The sequence below is a fragment of the Rattus rattus genome, chromosome 1 (genome assembly GCF_011064425.1).
Source record: "Rattus rattus isolate New Zealand chromosome 1, Rrattus_CSIRO_v1, whole genome shotgun sequence".
NCBI lineage: Eukaryota > Metazoa > Chordata > Mammalia > Rodentia > Muridae > Rattus > Rattus rattus.
In genome coordinates this window covers 33,757,132-33,779,793 of record NC_046154.1, presented here as the reverse complement: position 1 = coordinate 33,779,793, position 22,662 = coordinate 33,757,132, and the positions used below count along the sequence as shown (strand labels likewise).

Below are 22,662 nucleotides of genomic sequence, written 5' to 3'. Positions count from 1 at the left end.
TAGCTTCGTCACACTCAGATCCTCCTGCAGACGTCCCCTCTTGTGGTGGAGATGAGATCTCTGTCTGCGAACCAAAGCAATAGCCAGGCACTTCCCATCGTGCCTCATGTTTTACTGACATCAAGGCCTGGGTTGCTCTCTAAAAACCGACGTTGTCCATCCAGTCAGTGGGGTAACCTCTGTGAAGACAACAGACTGGTCAGCTGGGGTCGCTGCTGTGTTCCCAGCCTAGCAGACCCTAAGAGCTCAGAAACTACTGGTTGAATGAATCAACAAATGAATGAGAGAAAGAATAAATGCACCCACCCGGGAGACGAGCCTAGAGCAGGCTTTGGGTGTCTGCAGTGTCTGGGAAGCAGGGAAATCCAAGGACGAGGCTACTCTCCCTGCTGAGCCTGGCTGTGAGCACGAAGGCAGACCACTGTACAGCAAGGATGAAGGGACAAGGATGCGGGGTGGGAGTGGGGCCGGAGAACATCCAAGTGGGTCCATCTCATCATCCCAGGGCCAAACTTCTCTTCACTCCATGGCGCTGGCAGGAGGCTAGGGGGGAAAAGAGGAGAAAATGTGGATGGGGCTGAGAGAAACCTTAAGGACCAGTTGGACACACCAGCCTACAGACCCTCCCCTCCGGCCTGTGCATCTCCCCATTGCAGGGGAGGACAGGTCCAAGAGTGAAGTCAGAAGGAACACAGGACACCCCAGGCCAAGCTAAAATGCTCATAATCCACCTGGCTCTGCTCTCGCTCACACAGAGAACAATTCTTATCAACAGTCTGCCAAAGCGCCATTCTACCCTCACAGGCCAGTTGGAAAAACAGCTTTCTAGAAGCTTCTCCTGACCCTCCTCTGCTCCTGCCAACCCTTGCCAAGCTGGGTTTGCAGGGCATCCCTCGCTGGCCTTTATCCCAGTCACTCTGACCCTTACCTCAGGAATCAGATCAGTCACTAGGCAGCCTCCTTCAACCTGCTTTCACATCTGTAAAATGGGAGGAATAGCAGACACCTCTGGGAGGGTGTTCTGGGGCTTTCTGGAGAATGTCTGCAGCTGGTGAGTGATGGATATTTAATAGATACTAGACAGGATGGTGGTGAAGAAGAAACACTTCCGAATCTCCCCCCAACCCCCCAAACGTCTGCCAGGTGGTTAGGTGGGCGGGCGCTGGTGAGAAAACAAAACAAAGAAACAAAAAACGAATCCAAATCCTGGCTCTGACGCTGTATTTGAACAGGTGTCACACACCCTCAGGCCCCTCCCTCCCGCACGATGGAGTTCCTAAAACCGTCCTCAGAGGACCGTTGGGATTGAATGTATTCAGTCCTCTTTCCAGCGAATCAAGAACTATAATACGTCAGACACCAGACTGAGCGCTAAGTTAGACTTCTGATGATCCAGGGTCTGATGCCTGTAAGGAGAAGGGGAGGCGGGGCGGGGATAAGAGACAGCAACTGGGACAGCTCAGTTCATGCAGGCTCACCCTCAACAGGATCCACCCAGGGTCTGCTCTGTGCCAGCCCGGGAGACAGACCAGTGAGATGCTTGCCCTAGTGACATTGCCAATAGTTAGCTAATGTGCTTGAGTGTTGACTTCACGACCTTGGCTTTAAGTTCTTCACACTTCCCAAAACCCAGGTACAACTGACAGCTGTCTCCCACAGCGGCAGCCAAGAGTCTGTGAAGTAATGTGGTAGGAGCGAGGAGCAGAGGTCTGACATCTCGCATGCGGTCAATAAACGGGAGCCCTAATTCTATTTATCAGCTCAAGAGGTAACACCGGGCGTTTAGAGCCTTGAGTGTTTGATCTCGTTTAATCATTTAATCCAGGGAGACAAGTGTTAAGACGTGGCACGTGAAACCCGCCTATAGACTTGAAAGCTTTGCACACGTGAGGGCTCTGCTGGTGGGGCTGGCCGATGACAGGAAGGCATGGAGCAGTCGTCATGAGACGGGATCACCCAGGAACACTTCTGGGAGGCAAGTCGGGTCGTCTGAGGAATAGGGCACGGGAGGCCAGCGTCAGAGGGCAGGAGTTAACCACCCTTCTGCAGACCGGGATGCTTTGGCGGCTGCAGATTCAAACAGGGCAATTTAAAAACATGTAAAAGGCATAAAGCAGAAGCAGATGTGCACAGCTGCCGCCAAACGCTCCATCGCTGCCTGGCTGTGGACTCTAAATGACAATAAACCTTCCACCCCTTATAAATTAAGCAGACTTTCAAAAAAACCGTATCTCCTCCTGCAACTTTTTATGGCTGTTTGGCAACTTTAATCATTTTGCAAAATGCAATTCCTGGCCATAAATTCTCTCCCAAGTACAGATTTAGGGAGATCTAGAGGACTGCGGCGGGTTGATAGGTAAGTTTTAATCTGACAAGGCCAAAAAGTCTATTAGATTTATAGGGAGGCAGCAGATACCCTGTAATTACACCAGGCTCGACCTCCCGGGAATCTCGAATGCACGGGGGCTGGGGGTGGGGGGCAGAGACTGGGAAGGAAGCAGCTGGGGCAGCTGCGAGGGCAGGCCAGAGGCCCCATGGTTCAGCTCCCTAGCCTGGCCTTTCCAGCCCAGGCCATGGTCACTTCCTGCACAGACTTCCACTTTGGGTTCCGGGTCAACGAAGCCCGTAATTGATGCTCACACGCATGCATACAGTATCCACGGTGCCTGCGGCTAGAGCCTGCTCTGAAGAGCCAGGCGCAATGAAGGAGGTCACAGGTCCCTGAGCAGGATGCGGAGTGAACGAAAGGCACTGGGCTCCATTCAATTACACGTCCAACAAGCACGCTACCCACACTGGCGCTTTGTGTCACAGGCTGTGTGAGACAGCAGGGCAGAGCCACAGAGCACGTGTAGGTTGTGTAGGCACAAGTCAACCTGCCACGGGGCACAGGGCGCAGGCTGCAGCTCTGGACACTCTATGCCAGAGGAGACCTGTTCGGCATGCTCAGGGACATGACGCGGGTGGCCCAGTGACAAAAGTGTTGGCTGATCTCTCTGTCGCTTCCCACCTTGGCTCATGTTCGGAGGTTCGGTCTGATAGGAACCACAGGAACAAACTGGCAGCCTATGGGCCAGCACAATGTTTCAAAATGTATAAACGTAGCATGCATCTTCTCTCCCATACCTTTTTCTTCCCCTCCCCTCCCCTCTCCTTCCGTCTTCTTTCCTTTCCACGTATTACCCTTTCTCGTCATCTCCTATCTGGAGAATAAATTGACATTTTGTTTGGCTCCAGTGTGAGCTCCGGACTCTGGCAGCGAGCTAAGGGCGGTCAGTGCGGAAGTAAAGGATGAACCTCGAGCAGGAGCCCTAGCCTCTAACCCACAATCCCCTGCTGGCACAACAGACAGAAGAACTAACCGACAGAAGACGCTAGGCAGATGATGCTAGGGTCCTTATCTTGGACACCGAGAATCTGCTACGTCGCTTGGTCCATGGGGAATGAAGGCTGTGGGTGAAGTGAGTTGCTAACCAGCTGGCTTTACAACAGGGAGCTCGTCCTGGGTCACCTGCATGACCCAGTGTTGCCATGGGCCCTGACAAAGTGAAACTGGAAGGGAGAAGAGGAGTGAAGACCGAGCGATGCCCTGTGAGATAGATGTGACCGTCAGGGCTGGCTACGGTGATGTAGGAAGGGGCCCAGAGCCAAGGAAACTAGGACGACGAGGAGATGGAGCGACCCCTTGACCTTTTAACCCCACCCACACCTTAATTTTAGTCCAGTGAAAACTTAGGATTCTGATCCTCAGATCATAAGATGAGAGATGTGTGCTGAGACTGTCCAGTCTGGTAAGACAGCAGCCGCGAATGAGTGAGGCACCAACAGGCAAGCACTTTGAGTAAAGAGAACCACGCCCAGGGTCATCCCCTGTGGTTCTCATTTTGTCCCAAGTGCGCTGCAGTTCACATGCACCCACGTAAAGGTCCTGTGAACATTCAGGGTGTGCGAAGGTAATGGGGCACAGGGTACAGACAGTGGCTGCCAAAGGAAGTCAAGTACCAAGTGGGTTATTGAGGGGGTGGTTACTGACATACCTGGGCCAGGGCGTGCCCTGAGAGTCTTCTGAGGTTTGGCTACACTGGCAACCATGGGTGTTGGATCACACGGTGTCTATGACCAATTCCACGGTGCCCCTGCTTTCCCCTGGTAGGGATCGGGGTTCCTTGATCTCCACAGTCCTTCATTGGTACAGTGATGGCAGTCGCTGCTCTTCCTGAGTTGTTCTGTAGGTCAGATGAGAACGTTCACAAAACACAGGGACAGTGAATACCCAGTACTGAGCACCTACTGTCATCCTTGTCAGATATGATGCAAAGACTTGAGGGTCACTAAACGACCCAACCTGTACTGTCCCCTCCCATATGTGTGGGCAGAGCCTGTCGCTTACTCTAATAAACCAGGGAAGGTGACAGTGTCCCTCCATGCTTCACGATTCTGTGTTGTATAAGCTCTGTCTTAGGTACAGGCTATTGTTTAAGGTAGTCAGCAGCCAAACTGAAGAAATCCCCATGGGCCATTCAGAATTGAGGGTCTCCTTAGCAGACAACCAGCCAGAGTCAGATCCTGAAAGGAAATAAGAGTCAGCAGACTGCAGAGAGTTCTTGAAAGCAGACACCCACCACCGCCATCACCATTACCATCACCATCACCAACATCACCACCGACCTCACCACCACCATCACTACAGCCATTACAGACATCACCACTGACCTCACCACCACCATCACCATTGACATCACCACCGACATCACCACTGACCTCACCACCACCATCACCACCATCACCACCACTATCACCATGGACATCACCACCGACATCACCACTGACATCATCATTGCCATTTCCACCACTGTCACCACTGCCATTACCATCACCATCATTACCACCATCATCGCTGCCACTGCCACCACCATCACCAACTACATTACCACCAACATCACCGCTACCACCCCCCACAATTCAAGCCTTCCAATCAATGACCCCAGTTGACACTTGATGGAGCTCTGTGAGACCCCAGAAGAGGAGCCCAGTAAGCCATCAACCCGCCAACGTGTTTAGAAACATCACTTAAAGCTGGCAATTTTAAGTCCCTTAGAATTCGCACAGAATGGACAATAAACCCATCTGCTAAGCACTGGGTCTCCTATTTTACAAGTGGGAACTGAGGGTTGAAAAAGAGGATCCAGAGGTCCTACAGCTAGTTAAAGGCACAGCTAAAGCCCAGCCCATGGCTATCCAACTCTAGAACCAACCCCCTTCCAAGCTGCTTTGCTCCCCCATCACCAGTCTGCAGGTGCCATTCATTCTCTCCCTCTTGGCTTTCTTGTTCCTTCCTCTGTTCTCTTTCTCTCCTCCAGGTCCCTTCCCCTCTGTCTTAGGTAAGGTTTTACTGCTGTGAACAGATACCATGATCAAGGCAACGCTCATAAGGACACCATTTAATTGGGACTGGCTTACAGGTTCAGAGGTTCAGTCCAGTATCATCAAGGCGGGAGCATGGCAGCATCCAGGCAGGCATGGTGCTGGAGGAGCTGAGAGTTCTACATCTTCATCTGAAAGCAGCTAGGAGAAGACTGACTCCCACATAGTTGGGAGGAGGGTCTCATTGCCCACCCTCTACACTGACAAACTTCCTCCAACAAGGCCACACCTCCTAATAGTGCCACTTCTGGGCCAAGCATATTCAAACCACTACACCCACCCACACCTCACCACAGAAGAGTCACTTTATAACACTCCCCACCTGCCCATACTTCTGTCCTCAGGGCCTCCCCTCTTGAGTCACCCCTGACAGCAAGAGGGCACCTATATAACTTAGCTTTACCTAGCCACACCCAAGACACCCATGCCACTCTCGAGGACTTAACTCACAGAGCTAGACACAGACTCGAAGGCAAGCCTTCGAAGCTCAGAGCCAGTCTCAACTCTCGTCATCCTAAAGGCAGGACTAACAGAAACTGCCCCCCTTGGCTGCTGTAGCCCATCAGTGGCCCTCCAGGCCTACCGCCCTCCCCCTGAAAGGAAGAGGGGCTTCTTTAGAGACGGGAACAGAATAAAATATAGATAAGCATTAGTCAAATGAAATTAATGCTTCCAATATTGTTTTAGGCTTGCTCATATGCATCAAGCGTTTATGAAGTTGCCGTTTATCACGTGAGAATATTGCAGTTATATATATTAGCTGACTGTCTGGTGGCCACTGCAATGACTCTCCCTGGACCCCAGGTCGCCCTTCACAGGCAAAGTCAGCCTTGGCGACATCCATCTCTTTCCTCTGCTGACATATCCCCAGATGCTGATAAAAGGCCTTGCCCCCAACAACATATGAATATTTAAATGACAGTTAATTATTCAGCATATAATGATATGATTAGCATCCGCTTTATTGCTGGCTGTGGGCCCAGCCAAGTCTTGCCCCACACTGAGGGGGTGATGAAGAAATGCCAAAAGAACGTAGGCAAGCCCCAGGTCTATGGTATCTGCAGGGACCTGTTTGGTATTTGGGGGAAATGACCCTGAGGACATCCACAGCTGTTCTGTGTCAGGTTGCACATGGTGTCTGGGAAGGAAATGCAACCAGCAGGGTCTCAGAGTCTGCCAGGAGCTCCCTTTCACCCTGCGGAGCAATCTGCAGTAGCATCACTGGATTCCGAAGCATCGTGAAGTCCTGACCTTCCCAGCCTTCTCTCCCTTAGAAATGAGGAAAATGAAGTTTCAGGTGAATGGACACACGCAGGGTCGCACAGGGTGTGAAGGACCTGGAATTTGAGCCCTTGACTCCTGCGAGCGAGCTCTACAAGCCACAAGCGAAGCTTGTGCATCACACAGGAAGCAATACTGAGCCGGCAGTGCAAGCAAAAGCCGCCAAGACTGCATTTGGATGGAGATGAGCTGGGAGCAGTTTCTTCAAGATAGCACTGGAGATGGGCACTGGGGAATAAATTAACTCGGGGTGCCGCAGGGCTGGGCATCCAGCCCAAGCAACCTCAAAGAAGCAAAAGGTATGGGGTGCAAAGGTGAGGCGGACCAGAAGGGAATACACACATAAGGGCTAAGGAGGAAACGGTCTTAGGGGAAGGCTACAAGGGGCCAAGGTGTAATTGGGTGGTAGAGGGCTCACACTGCCAATACGATGAGTGGTATACAAGGTGTGGTGGCACCTTTAATGGGATTAAAGTGCTGGGGCACTTGGGAGGTGGATGTGGGAGGATCTCTGTGGGTTGGAGGTCAGCCTGATCTATCTAACCAGTACCAGGTCAGCCAGGGCTACTTAGTGAGCCCCTACCTCAAAAAATAAAGAAAAAAACATAATAATTCCTTTCCCCACCTTGACACTTCTGAACCTCAGATTTTCAGCTGTAAAGGAAATACCCTTTCCTCAAAATGTTTTTTTGTGGATTCAAATAGGAAACTCTGCCAAGGGGGCCAGAGAGATGGCTTAGCAAGTAGAGGTGCTTGCCGTGCCAGCCTGGTGAGCGGAGTTCAATCCCTGGAATCTACAAAAAGGCAAAAGGAGAAACTGACTCCACAGAGCTGTCCCCTGACATCCACAGCATGGCATGGCATGCATGCCCCCATGCACATCACACACACGTGTACACACACACACACACACACACACACACACACACACACACACGAGAAATATTTTCCCAAGAAGTTCCTCAAAGCGCTGGCATAGAGCAGGCGATCTTATTAAATCTCTGTCAGGGTTTCAAGTTGCATATCAAGGAAGCTAAGAAAATCAAGGTCTGGTAGCACATGCTATAATCTAAGTCTTCAGGGGCTGAGGTAGAAGGAGCAGGTGTTTCAGCCTAGCCTGGGCTACAAAGCATAACCTGTCTCAAAAAAGGAAAGAAAGAATGGAAGGAAGGAAGAAGGAAGGAAGGAAGGAAGGAAGGAAGGAGGGAGGAAGGAAGGAAGGAAGGAAGGAAGGAAGGAAGGAAGGAAGGAGGGAAGGATCGAATAAATGTGGGGACAGTTCTGGTAACAGCAACCACTGGGGCCTTGTGAAGCTTGTACACTAAGAGTCCCAGCGGCTAGGTGCTGACAACTAGGACTAACTTTAGTTTATGACAAGATCAGGAATTAGGGAGCAAGTTAAATGATATCAGGAGAAAACAAGTCAATAAATTTAACAGGAAATCTGTACCAAACTAAAAAGTCTACCATCTTCGAAAATTAAATATGGTAAGAAAAAAAAGTTAAGAAGAGTCTTTTTTTTTTGGTTCTTTTTTTCGGAGCTGGGGACCGAACCCAGGGCCTTGCGCTTTCTAGGCAAGCGCTCTACCACTGAGCTAAATCCCCAGCCCCAAGAAGATTCTTAAAAGATCAAATGTAAAACATAAAAATGTATTACCTGGGTAGATGCCAGTTCAAATGTGTGTGCACACATGTGTTCATATGTGTGAGGCTACACGTGTACACACATACATTCATGTGTAAAGCATGCATATCCATATGTAGAAGCTACCATGTAGGTACACACACGTTCATATACATAAGGCTGCACATGTGTGAGGTTGCACATGTACACACAGATATCCCATATGTATGAGGCTGTACATGCATATGCAGTTGTTCATATATAAGGTTGCATGTGTGCATGCATGTGTGTGTGAAGGCTAGAGTCCAGCCTCAAGTGTATCCATTCCTTAAGTACCATCTACCTTTTAAAAATAATTAATTTCTCAGGATTTGTTTAATTTTTATTCATGGGTATATTTAAGTCTGTGTGTGGTGCTGTATGTGTTCAGGTGCCTATAGAAGCCAGAGAGGGTGTCTATTCCCTGGAGTTGCAATTACATGTGATTGGGAGCTACCTGCCTTGGGTGCTGGAAGCTAAAAGAGCACCCCTAAAAGAGCAGTAAGAACTCTGAAGCCAGGGTTGGGATTTGGCTCAGTGGTAGGGTTGGGGCGCCAAGGCCCTGGGTTTTCCGAAAAAAAAAAAAAAAAAAAAAAAAGGAACTCTGAAGCCATAACCATCTCTCTAGTCCCAGTCACCAATTTTTTTAGACAGGGTCTCTCACTGGCCTGGAGCTCAAATAGGCTAAGCTGGCTGTCCAAGAAAGCAGGGATCTGTCTTTCACCAGTTCCCCATCCCTGGGATTACAAACTGTCACCACCATACCCACCTTTTATTATGTAGGTACCGGAGATCCAACTCAGGTCCTCACGCAAGCACTGAACCATCCTTTCAGCCCAGAGTTCAAATGATTTACTTTAAACAAACAAACAAACAAAAATGTAAAACCTTATTTTAGAACTCTTAAGAAATGCAACTGAACTGGGGTGCTCCTTTGGAACGGCTGTTGATTTTCTCAGGGTGCAACAGCGACCTTGCAACTATAAAGGACCTCCCTATTCTTAGGAGTATTTGGAGATGAAAGCCACAATATTCCAACTCACCTGCAAATACTATACCAAAAAGAGCCGGCTGTAACCATGTAGCGAATAGTTTCAACAGACACTGCAAGCAGTCTTCATGGGTAAGAATGTCACTATTCTTCCAAACTTGTCCATAGGTTTGAAAACTTCCAAAATTAAAAGTCAAGGGTGAAGGGAAGAAAGTACAGGACCCAGACCAGCGGAAGCCAGCCCAGCCAGCTGCAGGGACTCCGCCTAGCCAATGCAGCCCAGCCACCCATGGCCAAGGGCTGAGTCACCATTGCAAGTAGTCCTTCCCCCCAATGGCTCCAAACTGGAGAGGGCAGAGGGTCAGGGGCCCAGCTGGAGACCCACTTCCCCTAAGACGCCTCTTGAAAAGGTCAGACATCAAGAAGGAGCCCTGTCCTTGGGGGAGCCTGAAGCCAGAAACTGGTCTGTGAAGCTCACTGGGAGGTGATCACATGGACACTTGTCCCTTGGGACAAAACACTCTTGTTTTTCCAGCATGAGCTCTAGGTCCCTGGTTGAAAGAGTTTCCTTTGGTTCCTCTTCTACATGCTCCAAAGCAGCAACCACCCACTCCTGCCTTCAGAAGGAGAAGAGAAGAGTTGTCTGACAGACCATGGTATGCTTGGGGCTCAAGTCACAGCAACATCTGGGCTGTGTGGGCTGGGCCAGGTTCCCAAGTGGAACAAACTAGAAATCTATGGACTTGGGCTCTCTTTCAGAGATTCTCAAATGATATTAATATCTCAGGGGCTGAGCGTCCTCAAGTCAAAGAGACTCATGGTCCTTTTTAACGGATATTTCTCCACTGACTCCCACCCCCTCTACAAACGCTCTTTCATTCACAGCCCTATTTAATAGCTACAGCCACACAGTGTCAATGCTTTCAGGAAGGTTTTGCTAAAAGCTGTCTTTTAGCTTGTTGTGGTTTGAATCCAGAACGTTTTCCCCCACCCCAGGCTTTAAGTACTCGGTCCTCAGCTTGTAGACCTATTTTTAGGGCTGTGGAGCCTTTGCAAGGGGAACCTGGCTAGAGGGAGTGTGACTGTCACTAGAGACAAGCCTCTGATGCTCATCCACACCCCAGTTCCCCTGGGGTGTTTCAGCCTTCTGGTCTACCACCACAGGAGTACTAGCTACTTCACATTCCCACCACCATAGATGGAGCTGCCGCGCCACACCTTCCTTGAGAGGAAGCAATGAAATCTCCAGAATCCCTGAGCCAATATAGATCTTTTTCCTTACGAATGTTATTTCCACCAGGTATTTTATCACAGTGGCACAAAAGTAACAAATACGCTCCTGTAACAAATGTAGTCATTGTAGCAACTCGCTTACCTATATTCCTCCCTGTTACATGAGCTAAACCAAAATTCAGTGAGATACAGATGTGACATTACCCCACATCCCTTAAAATGACAGGCATGAGAACAGCTGAGGTAGGAATTGGAGAGGAGCAGGGGTGACTGGGTGGCAGGTCTCAGGATTTATTCAGTGGTGGGACCAATTGTTCTGATGACAGAGTTCAATGGTCTCCGTGTGTGTGTGTGTGTGTGTGTGTGTGTGTGTGTGTGTGTGTGTGTGTGTGTGTGTGTGTGTGTGACAGGAGAGAGAGAGAGAGAGAGAGAGAGAGAGAGAGAGAGAGAGAGAGAGACAAAGAGACAGAGAGAGACAGATTGAGAGAAAATTGAGAGGAGGAAAGGGAAAAGATTGAGACAAGGAGAGGGAGAGGAGGAGAGAGGGATGGAGAAAGAGATTGAAAGAAGGGGGATGTAATGGGGGCATATAAAACACACATCACAGCATAAGTGGTATGCAAGTCAGAGGACATTCTCAGGTATTGGTCCTTGACTTCCATCTTGCTTGAGACGCAGCCTTTAGGTTGTTTTGTTTCCCACAGCATATATCAGAGACCACAGGTTCATAGAGATTCTCCCATCTCTGCTTCCTGTCTCCTTGTAGGAGCACTGAGCCCTGGAAACGCAGTTTTCAGGGCTGAGCCCCGTGTACAAGGCAGGGGAAAATGATACCGATACCAGAATCGGGATATAAATGGACACTGTTTATAATCAACTATCATGATCTTTGCTTCCTATCAGCTCTTGAGATTTGATGGGAGCCTTTTTCCTAAAATTCCCAAAGAAAAGGAAAAGGGAGATTGTGCCAGGGTCCCCCACTCCAGCTGACTGTCCTACATGCAAGAAAATCATTCCACTGAGCCCAGGCAGAGCTGTAGACTGACCTTGTGGGCATAAACCTCCAACCTCATGAGGAAGAAATTCACCTCATGTGAACAGGGCATGTGAGTTACTTTTCTCTTTGCTGTGACCACACACCTAGAAGCAGCTCAAGGGGTGCAGTACATCATGGTGGGGAAGGTATGGTGGTGAGACTTTGTCTCTGTTGGCTTAAGCATTGAGGTAGCTGGTCACATCACGAAGGCCAGAGACAAGGTAAGAATTAGGGCCAGGCTATTACCCTCAAGGCCTGCTCTGAAAAGATCTGCTTCTTAAAGCCAAACCTTGACCCCTAAAAGTCCTACAGTTTTCCCCAAACAGCACCAACCATTACCAGCTAGCAACCAATTAGTGTAAGTATGTGTGGAGAGGTGCCATTTCCCAGTTACCCAGTTGCCAGCAGCCCAGAGTCTGAGATCACTTTGTCAGAAATTGCAGGCCTTGTATTCTTTCTGATAGCTGCACATTTCAGACAGAGCCGGGGCGTTCACTGCTGTTGGCATTAAAAGAAACAGGCCTCCTGGTGCCCACTTGATGGTCAGAGGACACAGAAAGGACACACAACAGCAGAGAGGGGTCCTGACTTCAGTCACCTGTCTCTTTACCGAGTACCTTCTTAGTAAACGCTGAGCAAAGAAATGTGGCCCTCCCTCCCTGCAGCCTGGGAAAGCCAGCATCACAGACAGCACTCAGGCAACAACCATAGTAAGTGCTACAAGGGGAGTAGCAGTAATTTCAATAGATACAGCAGCAAGCCTAACCTAGTCTAAGGACTCAGGACCTGGCCAGGGCAGATGCACTCCCCACAGTTAAGGGCATCACCGGTGCCCAAGAGTATGGCCCAGAAGCCAACCCCAGTCTAATTGTGTAGCATTTGCATATGCACACGTTTATTTATAACCATATATTTTTCTGTTTGAATGCATGCATATGTATCTGTAATGTATTTATATAGTTATACATATAGATGCTCTGCATGGCTACTTGAGTTAAACTTAACCAGATAGGAAATTCTATGTCATTCTCTTCCCTCTAAAATCTTTATTATCCTTATATACATAGGACATCATGCTTATTTTTTCTATTCATTTATTCTCTCTCTCTCTCTCTCTCTGTGTGTGTGTGTGTGTGTGTGTGTGTGTGTGACATCATATGTGACACATGAGGAGGTCAGACAACAATTTGTGGAAGTTGGCTTTCTCTTCCCACCACATGAGTTTTAGGGACTGAACTCAGGCTTGGTGGCAAAGCGCCCTTACCTGCCGAGCCATCCTGATGTTCCAGGAGACCACATTGATGATCTATGGCCAGAACACGTAAGAGTCCTGACCAGAACGAGACTGTAACTATAAAACAACCTGTCCCGGCGTGCCCTACGCTGCACCTGTCAGACAGTGTGTATGGAACTGGACAGGGATGTGTCCACAGGCCTGTGAAAGAGGCGCGAAGGAACAGAAGATCTCCGTGAACTTCATAGTGAGTGTGTATGCGTGCATATGTATGTCAGCGCCCGGAGCTCGGGCATACGTGGAAGCCCTATGTTCTGTGAAGGGGAGGGGACGGGAGCACCTCATTTTCCTGGGTTGGCAGTTTTGTGGTTCCATGCCTCTGGGAGTCAGACACTTGCTACAAGCTCTGGTGTTCCTTACAGCCGTTTTGCCTGCAGCGGTTGCACAGTTGAAAAATATGGGTCCGTGTGACTGCTAGGAGACTCGGCAAAGGCAAACAAGTAGGACCCGTGGCCATTTTGCAATTCCTGCTCATTAGACATGTCTGGGGCCTTGCGAGTGAGCTCTGAGGATAAATAAGTATAAATATTATATTTGCCTCCAGGTTATCTTTAAAAATGTATTTCCCTCTCCTTCTACCTGTCTCCCAGCCCCCACCAGTAGCTGTCAGAGCCTCCCAAAGCCCCTGGGTGTCAGAAATGCCACCCGGAGTGTCCAGAGTCCTTAGTGAGTGGTTTGCTTGTCCTGAACTGACTCCATGGGTCTGTTCATGGGTTGCTAGAAGCAGCCAGGTACTCTGTGAGTTTCTCGGTGCCCCTGGAGCAAGAAGAAAGGGTGTGACTGACACCTGGCACTGAGTATCTAAGCTCCAAGAAACACTACAAAGGGGTGACAAGGGGCTTTGTCAAGAGATGGGCCTGGGTAGCATGAAGAGGGCCACACAGGAATGAGGGACATAGCAAAAGTCATGATGCACTTCTGGCTGGCATAGTGCCACTGTGTAAAAATAAAGCCTGAGGTCCCCACAATGGGACTAAAGAGATCCAGGCCATTCTCAGTGTACGGGCCACTTTGTTAAGAGAGCAAAGCCAGGACTGGGCTGTATCTCCACTGGTGGAATGCTCGCTGAGCAAACACAAAATTGGAAGTGACCATGCACACTCATAATCCCAGCGCCCTGTACAATGGGCATCAGGGTTAACCTGGGCTACAGAGTCAGTTTGAGGCCAGTCTTGGCTACATGAGACTGTATCAAAAGGAGAGGTTTGTGCGGAGCCCTACTCATAGAACTCAAGGAGATGAGGGTTTGGGGAAAAAGGCCGTGCCTTCTGCCATGCTCTGAGCTGCCTGTGAAGGGATTTGGGGAATGGGTGTTTTTAGGAAGCTACAAATTCGGTCTGGTGATTCCCTGTGCTGAGAGTCACTGAGATAAAAAAAAAATGGAGTGAGGTGTGGGCCCAGCTCCTCAGGCTTCAGAAGGGTTGGTAACCCCAGAAATTGCACGGCTACTGTATCTTCTATGAGGGCCCTCCCTCCTCCTCAGAGTCCCCATGAAGAGTCCACTCTCACTACCTACATCGGCCTTTCAGTAGTGCAGGGAAATACAGCTCAAAGCTGGGACTCCAGGCTGCTAAAACTCCACCCTGCTTCGCGGGACAGTATCTCCTCAATGGCACAACTTGAACCTGGTGTCATGCAAATGTACCCCATCTGCCACTGCCATCTCCAAGGGGGACACAGTGAGATCTGCTTAGCGTCTAGCCAGAGCAGCAGGTTGTGAATTGGTCCAGTCACCAGGGAGAAACTGCCTTTCTTCCCTCATGTCTGCCTTGGACTAAGTAGGTAGAGGGAGTCTCTAGGGTAGGGAGGTTGCCCAGCAGATGATGAATGTCACCTCCAAGTGACATGACAGGAACTGCTATCCCTGGTTTTCTACCTATGACTAGTCCAAACAAACCTGTCAATAACAATACTGTTCTCAGTGCTTGGTTTACCCCAGGTCTGACATAGAAGGAAGTCTATAGGACACTTAAAAAGGAAATAGAGAGTGGAGTGAGGTGATCCACACTTTTAATCCCAGCACTCGGGAGGCAGGGGCAGGCAGATCTCTGTGAGTTCGAAGCCAGCCTGGTCTACTATGACAGCCAAAAGTTTAAGTTTTAATTACTTTGCCTAAGAGAGCCATAAAGCAAAAATGTCTCTCAGCTGTGACCCCCTTACCCAAGGACAGATACTTTCTGAGATGCTGGAGGTTATTTAGGTCAGATACCAAGCTGCACGCTTTTGCTCCCTGAAACAAGTTTGTTTGACTCAACTCCTGCGAATGTGCTTGATCACAAGTAGTCAAGAGGTACGCGGGCAGGAAATACCTCAGGATGTACATTCGCCCCTGACTAGGCCTGATGGGAAATACTATGGCCTTATGGGTTTGCCTTTTTAAGCCTCTCCAAAATATGACCCTGGAATGAACCTTGCCAGAGTCCGTCATCCTGGCCAGTATTTAATTAAGCTTGCTTCAAATATGGCTCAAAACTATAGGTGGTCATATTCTCAACCTGTGAGGTTAATAGCACGTAGGGAGTTCTAGGACAGCCAGGACTACAGAGTGAGCCCTGTCTCAAACACACACACACACACACACACACACACACACACACACACAAACAGATACAACAAACAGAAGATCTATGTCTCAAGCTTTAGATATAGCCATGATTGAGCCAACCATTGGTACCTGCTACTGTCACCTTGCCAAGACAGGAGACATCACCCACCTTCGAAGGGCAGGAGGGTGAAAACCTAGGAAGAATATCTATCTATCTATCTATCTATCTATCTATCTATCTATCTATCTATCTATCTATCTATCTATCTATCTATCTTTGTATGTGTCTGTGTGTCTGTGTATGTCTGTGTGTCTCTCTCTATGCATGTACACATGCATGTGTATACCGAGTGTAGAGACCACAGGTAAAACACTGCGTGTCTTTCTCAATCACTCTTCATTTTACTTTTTGAGCCAGAGTCTGGAACTCATAGATTTAGCTACACGGACTGGTCAGCTGGCCCCAGAGATCCCTTTCACTCCAGGTCTCCCAGCACTGGGGTTACATGAGTCTTGGGGATCCAAACTTGGGTCCACTTGCTGGCATAGGAAGCCATTTACTCACTGGGAAGACACCTACAGGTGAGGACTTTTTTCAGCTTCTTGGTCCCTCTTCCATGAGATGCTACATGGGATTTTATCCCTCCGCCCTCCTTTAGTTTGAGTCCCTACTATTTGACAATGACGCCTCCTCCCTGCTCTCTCCTCTCCTCATCTCAGTGCTCCAATCTATAAAATGGGAGTCATCGAAAGAGTCTCCTGGGGAATGAAGGAAATAGAAGCAGCCTTTGCACGCATACATGGTTAGCAACCATTATGGTCAGAAATCATTACTGTTGGTCCAATTCCTCCCTAATCACTTTATCCCAGGTCCAGCAATGACAGAGAAAAGGAAAAGTTGTCAGGAGCCTGGCAGAGCAAAGGACACAAAGAACAGCTGGTCCTTCTCTTCTGGCCTAGGATGGGGCTCTGTGATTGGTCTAGATTGGTCCATTGGTCACCGCTGGTCCAATCACCTGTGAGTGGCTATGAGGTCTAAACTGGACTGCGATTGCTTGTCCTTATAAGGTAGGGGTGACACTGTGACTTGAGATCTGACTTTTGAGGAGTCTTGGTTATTTTTGCTTCCTTCTCCCCAGTTGTTTGCTCTACTTAGAACCCAGGCACATGCAACAGGAATCCAAGTCACACAGGAAGGCTCTGGAAAGAGCTCCAGAAGAGTCCCTTGCCCAGAACCACTATTTGCCGATAAGCATCAGTCACTAGCGAGTGTCGGCTGTTCGATACCACCCAAGCAACTTATACAGGAGAGCTGCAAGTCCAGATGGCACCAGCTCTAGCCGTGACCTGAGGACAACGGCAGGACAGAACCGGAGTGAGAATCACCCAGCCAACTCCAGCTTACCCACAGAACCAGGAAAGAAAACAAAACAACTGATTCGAAGCCCTAAGCTCGGGGTTGTCCTGTGAGCTGTGAATAACCCAAACACTGTGGGTATCATCACTATGCTTCGTGTGGCCTCCTCACTCTGGCATGCTACAACCGGAAGGGTGTCTCAAGAACCAGGAAGAGGGGGGAGCGCCCGCATTGGCCCCAACACTGCATGACTCTGTTCCCACCCCGCCTCGCTCACTGAGTTCCCGTGTTGGGAGGAAGAGGCTGACTGGCCGGGTTAGACAGATGTTCACACCTTGATAGAGTTACCTGGGGACAAGAGTGGAGGGGGTCGGGGTGGTGTGTGGGTGTTCTCTAAGGAAGGATTTGGGACATGAAGAAAATAGCAGAGGCTCTTGCAAAGCACATTCTACTCGTGGTTTCTATGTTGGTTTGGTTTGGTTTTCTTCATGGGCCACACAGTGCCAAAATAGCTTCAGGAGTTCCATCCTAGTATCCTTCCCATTGCTACAACAAAACATCCTGACAGAAAAGCAGCCCAGGGGAGAGAGCCCACTTGTCTTACAACGGCGGGTGGTGGTCCATGACTCCAAAGAAGCATCCCATCCACAGTCAAGTAAAGAGGAGATCCTTGTTGGCTCTCTCAGGCTGCTACCCAGCTAGCTTTCTCTGATGCAGTCCAGGGCTCAGCTCATGAAATGGTGCTGCCCACACTGGGGTCTTCCCACCTCAATTAACAATTAAGGCAGTCCCCGACAGACATGCCACACGCCAACTGAACTAGGCAATGCCTCATTCGGGCTCTCTTCCAGGTTCTCCTAGGTCGTAGGAAGTAGACAGTTAAAACGAATCATTATTAGTTCCAGCTACTACACCCTCTGTTACATGAATTGAAAAATAGCCAGACTCCTCCAAAAGTCCTGGAGTTCACCCTAATTTGTAACCAAGGGCAAGAGATGATTTATGGGGCTGAAGCCTTGGGGAATCTGGAGCTGTGCTCAGATGTGTAAGTGAATAGCGTGCGTGCGTGCGTGCATGCCTGCTCTCCACCCTCCTCATCAAATAAAGTGAAGCTTCCAGAAGCTTGTGAGAGAGATATAATGTTTGGACAATAGACATTACATCCTAGTCAGTGAAAGACAGTCATTGGGCAAATGCAAGCAAGTTAGCTCCTTTACTTCCCAGGTTCCCCAGGTCTCTTTTCCCCAGATAAATGGTCTGACTTCTTCTACCTTTCCTCGCAAACCTGTGCCACACCAGATCACAGCGACCAGGCCAGTGTCTGTCCCTACAAGAGACAGCCACAGCCTTTGCTGCCAGACACTTCTACAACACTAATGATGGCCACAACAATAGCATCTTGAGAGATCCATCCCAGAGCCTCTTGGGATGAGGTGGGGACTCGTCTCTGTTTTTCTAAGCCTTAGCTTAGCCTTTCTACATCTACATATTCCTCTACCAACCAGAGTCTCATTTCCGGTCACACTTCTGCTTAGAGCTGGTGATCTCTACATTTGTAATGTTTGTAACCTAGGATTGATGGCAGAACATCAGAATGGGCATGCCTAGCCCCCAGTGACTCACTGGTGGGCAGAAGGAAGCCATGTTGGTGGGGGTGGGGATAAGTGAACATCACAAACTACAAACTTCATTTGGCCTCACAGCCATTCATTAGAGGCTGATGGTGCTGGCCAGGGGCCAGGAGAGTGAGTGGCTGATTTCTGTTCCATTATAGCTTGAGTCCATATGCAAACCAGGGGACTGTGTCTATAAATAAGATATTATAGTTAAATCAATATTGATTATTAGGAGTTAGTGTTATATTTAAAGCCATAAAACGGAATAAATATTATGGTAAAAGTGTCCTAAATCTCATGGGTAAAATCACCGTGTAAGACAAGGAGACAGGCCATGGATTGATGGAGTTGTAGCCCTATGTCCCAGTCACTACAAAGAGCTATCGAGCAGATGGCTGTCCCTTGTAGGGGCAGAGAGGAGCAAAGGTGATTTGGGAACAGTGTATATGTCCATCACCCATTCCTCAGCCAGTCTTTAAATACTAGCTTAGGGGCTGGTGAAGATACTGGGTACCACGATGCTTGTCTAACAGGTGCTAGGCTCTGGGTTCTAAACTTAAAAACAGGTAGGAAGGGAGATAAGCAGGCAGGCAGACAGATATATAATCGTTTATTCTGATAGTAATTTGTATTTGCCAATTTCGTTTTTATGTTGTCTGTCTGCGTGTGACTGAGATGGGGGTCATGTGCAGGGAAGGCCAGAGGATAACTGTGTGGAGTTGGTCCTCCCCCTCCATCCTTACATGAGTTCTAGAGATCAAATTCAGCTCACCAGACTTGCTCTGCAAGCCCTTCTGCCCAATGAGCCACCTTGGTTCCACCGTCCCCTAGTTTCTTTTTCTTGTTTTTTTTTTTCAATTTTTAAAATCAATGTTATGATAAAAAAAAAGTTGCAAATACAAAATATCAAAATTTTCTAATTTCTAAAATAATGATTTCCTTCTTGAAAATTCTGATATTTACATCCATAGAAGCTACGGAGAGGTGGAGATGAAGGAATGGGAAGAAAATAAAACCCACAGAGGCCTGGTCCCTGGAGGCAGACAGCACCAGTCAGCTTTCCATCCCTGTAACAAATCCCTGGGGGATGGATACGTGAAGAAGACGGGTAGGTGTACTTCCGCCCACGGCTTTCGTAGTCTCAGTTGTCTGAGTCTTTGGTAGGCTTAGGCTTAGGCTTTGGCCCGTGGTGAAGCAGCTCTTCAGGGAACAGAGTAATCGTGTGGACCCCCGTGGCAGAGCAAAACCCTTCAACTGGATACAAACGCTACACACAAAAGGAGGAGTGCACTGGGGTCCACTCCCGCTTCAATGCATGTGACTTAAAGGCTCCCGCCAGGCTCTACCATTGGAACTCCCCCCTCCAACCCCAACCCTACCCCCATCTCCCAGCACAGGCTAAAGAGCACCTTTGAATCTCTTTTGAGACACAAGTGTTGAGGTAACCCCAACCGTTTTGGAGCCAAGGGTAACCTTGAACTCTTGATCCTTCTGTGCCTACCTTCCAAATGCTGGGGCTACGGACGTGTGCCACCACGCTTGTCTCTGAAAAGCAACTTTGAGGGACTTTGGGAGACATCCTGAACCCAACCTACGGCCACCACTGTCAGCATTCGGTAGAATTCCTCCCAGATGTTTCTCTGTGGGTGTGTGGGGTAGACGTGTGAGTGTGACATATAGTTCTTTAATAGGCCTGAAGTAGGCACAGCACTTATTTGTCTGGTATCATTGCAAATAATTTGTACGTGGCGGGGGAAACATGTTCATGTGTGTGCAGCTGCATGCATGTGCATGCAGTGGCCAGAGCTCAATCTCTGGTGCCATTTGCCTAGAAGCAACCCCCTTGCTTTTTCAGACAAGGTCTCTTACCAGCCTGAGGCTCACCAACTAGGCCAGACTGACGGGCTAATGAGACCCAGGAATCAGCAGGTACAGAGGACACAGATTCGTTTCCTCATACGGGCACACCAAGCACTTTACCAACTGCATTCTTTCCCTATCCCTATAAATAATTTTTAACATGACATAAAACCAGGAGTGCACCCCACATGATAATTAGAAGGGTTTGTGGAATAAACGAGGAAATAAATAGTCGTGCACACTGGCAGAAGGCAAAGCAGGATCCTCTGTGTTCGGCCCTCGGCTGGCTGACCCTTGCAGACGCACTTGGATAGAATCAGGAGAGGAAAGGCAAAGGGGCCAGCATATCCATCCTCGGCAGATGTGAGGCACATGGTCCTGGTCAGAAGACACGGGCATGAAAGCGCAGTGTTTCCTTGTGCTTTTTATTGGCTTAAGCACCTGACTATTGTTAGATCGTGACTATTCCTGGGTCCCTCTGCGAGTCTATATCAGGCATCCCAAACTGGCCACCCGCAGGCCAAATGCATCCTTCAGCTTTGTTTGGCCCAAGCTGGTATTTTTGTTTTAATTGACTTTAGTTGCCAGCATGCAAAATTCAGGAGATGTCACATAAAATTCCAGATTTCTGACTTCTCTTGAAAACTCAGGAGGGCTAACAGTATCAGGCTTAACTTCCTGTAGTCTATAAACCATGGCTGGTACTGCCCTGGCCAACACACATACATGCATACACACACACACACATACACACACACACGCTTGCATGAATGCACGCACATGCATATTCCCCACAAGGCCCATCTCACTGGTCTTCTGTCTAGCCCCTGAGGATAGAACTCCTCTAGATCTCTGCTCACTAAATTTGATCGCTGGGAGCAGCAGGTAGTTGAATGGGTCACAGGAGGACAATAACTAGACTATTCTGGAAAATCACTCTCCTTCAACCTACCCATGGAGAATATGCCTCCTCCTGTAAAAATGGAACTCTCTTCCCCTTTGGCCTACAGAGGAACACATCCAACATTCCCCATGGGCCTGAACAGTAGTAGGTCTTGGTACCAAATCTTCCAAACTCAAGTAAAGGCCAGATCTAATTTGCCCACTTACGAGGAAGAACGAGGAGAAGTCAAAAAATTTGAACTCAATTACCCAAGGCCCCACGGTTTAGCTGGCTGCCCATATGGGTCCTTTGACCAGACTATCTGATTAACCCCAAGGACACTGCTCTTCCTGACTAGAACTCAGTCGGGCTGAGAGAGCCTGGAGGACTTCGTATAGTCTCTCAGCCTTGGAGACTCTTAGAGACTTACTGCTTGGCTATCACAGGACAACAGGGATGAGAGCTTGGTTCTGATGGCAAAGACTATACATAAGGCTAGAGAGGGGACTTGACCCCTCCAGGTTTGCCCAATCCTTGGCACAGCCCAGACTAGGCTGCCTCTAGGCCAGAACAGTTTAGCCCCTCGGATCTCTCTATAACTGCCAGAACAGGAGCATGAGAAGAGGTGAAGCCCATGACTAGTAGCCTCTCTTCTCCAGGAAGGGAGCACAGAGAGTGAGGAAGGAGAGGCTTTACTTGAATCTCCCCACCCCCTTTTCCTGTGTCTTTGATCCCTTACCAGGACCTGTTTTCTCCATCAACAAACCAGCAGACTCTACCTCCTAACAAGTCCTGTCCCTCCGCACCCTTCCTGCCCCTTTGTACCATCCCCATCATAGCCACCAGATGCACTGGACTCCATGTCCCCCACCTCCACAATAACCTCTCCCACCTGCTCCCCACACAGTGGCCACAGCGAGTTCCCGAACCTGTGCATCGGAGCTCACTCCTTTGGATGAGAGTTGGCAGATGCGCTCATGGACCTCCTGCAGCCGTAGGCCACACACGATCACACATGCGCAGGGCGCTAACCAGAGATACTGTGTTTTGTTAAGTTTTGCTAAATGTTTTTAAAGGAACAGTGCGAAGGTGAAGGGGATATGGTGAAGTAATACAGGAGGCTTAGTTGGAAATTTTGGACATGGATATAATCAAAACATACTGTGTAGCTGGGCACGGTGGCATATATGCCTTTAATCACAGCATTTGAGGGACAGAGATAGCTGGGTCTCTGTGAATTTCAGACTACATAGCGAGTTCCAGACCAATGAGGGCTACAAAATGAGGCCCTGCATATAATTGTCAAAGAATATGACTTGATGTGCCCCCAAAGGCTTCTTTTCACCTATGGTCAAATAAAAAGTGCTTCAGTCCCGCTGGTCCTCCCCTCTTCAGATGTATGATCTGATGGCCTCTCCCGTGCATATGATGTGCCAGCAGCAACCAACATCCTCTTCACACTCCCTGAGCGAGCAAGCT

General features: G+C 48.9%; 1 long non-coding RNA gene across 1 annotated transcript; it reads right to left on the bottom strand.

The window, feature by feature from the left end:
• Positions 1-314: 314 nt before the first annotated feature.
• On the bottom strand, positions 315-3,555 carry LOC116896917. Its single transcript, XR_004387378.1, has 3 exons — positions 3,363-3,555; positions 929-3,066; positions 315-543 (listed from the first exon to the last, which is right to left on the bottom strand). It is a non-coding gene; the product is annotated as an uncharacterized LOC116896917 (long non-coding RNA).
• Between the last annotated feature and the right edge of the window lie 19,107 nt (positions 3,556-22,662).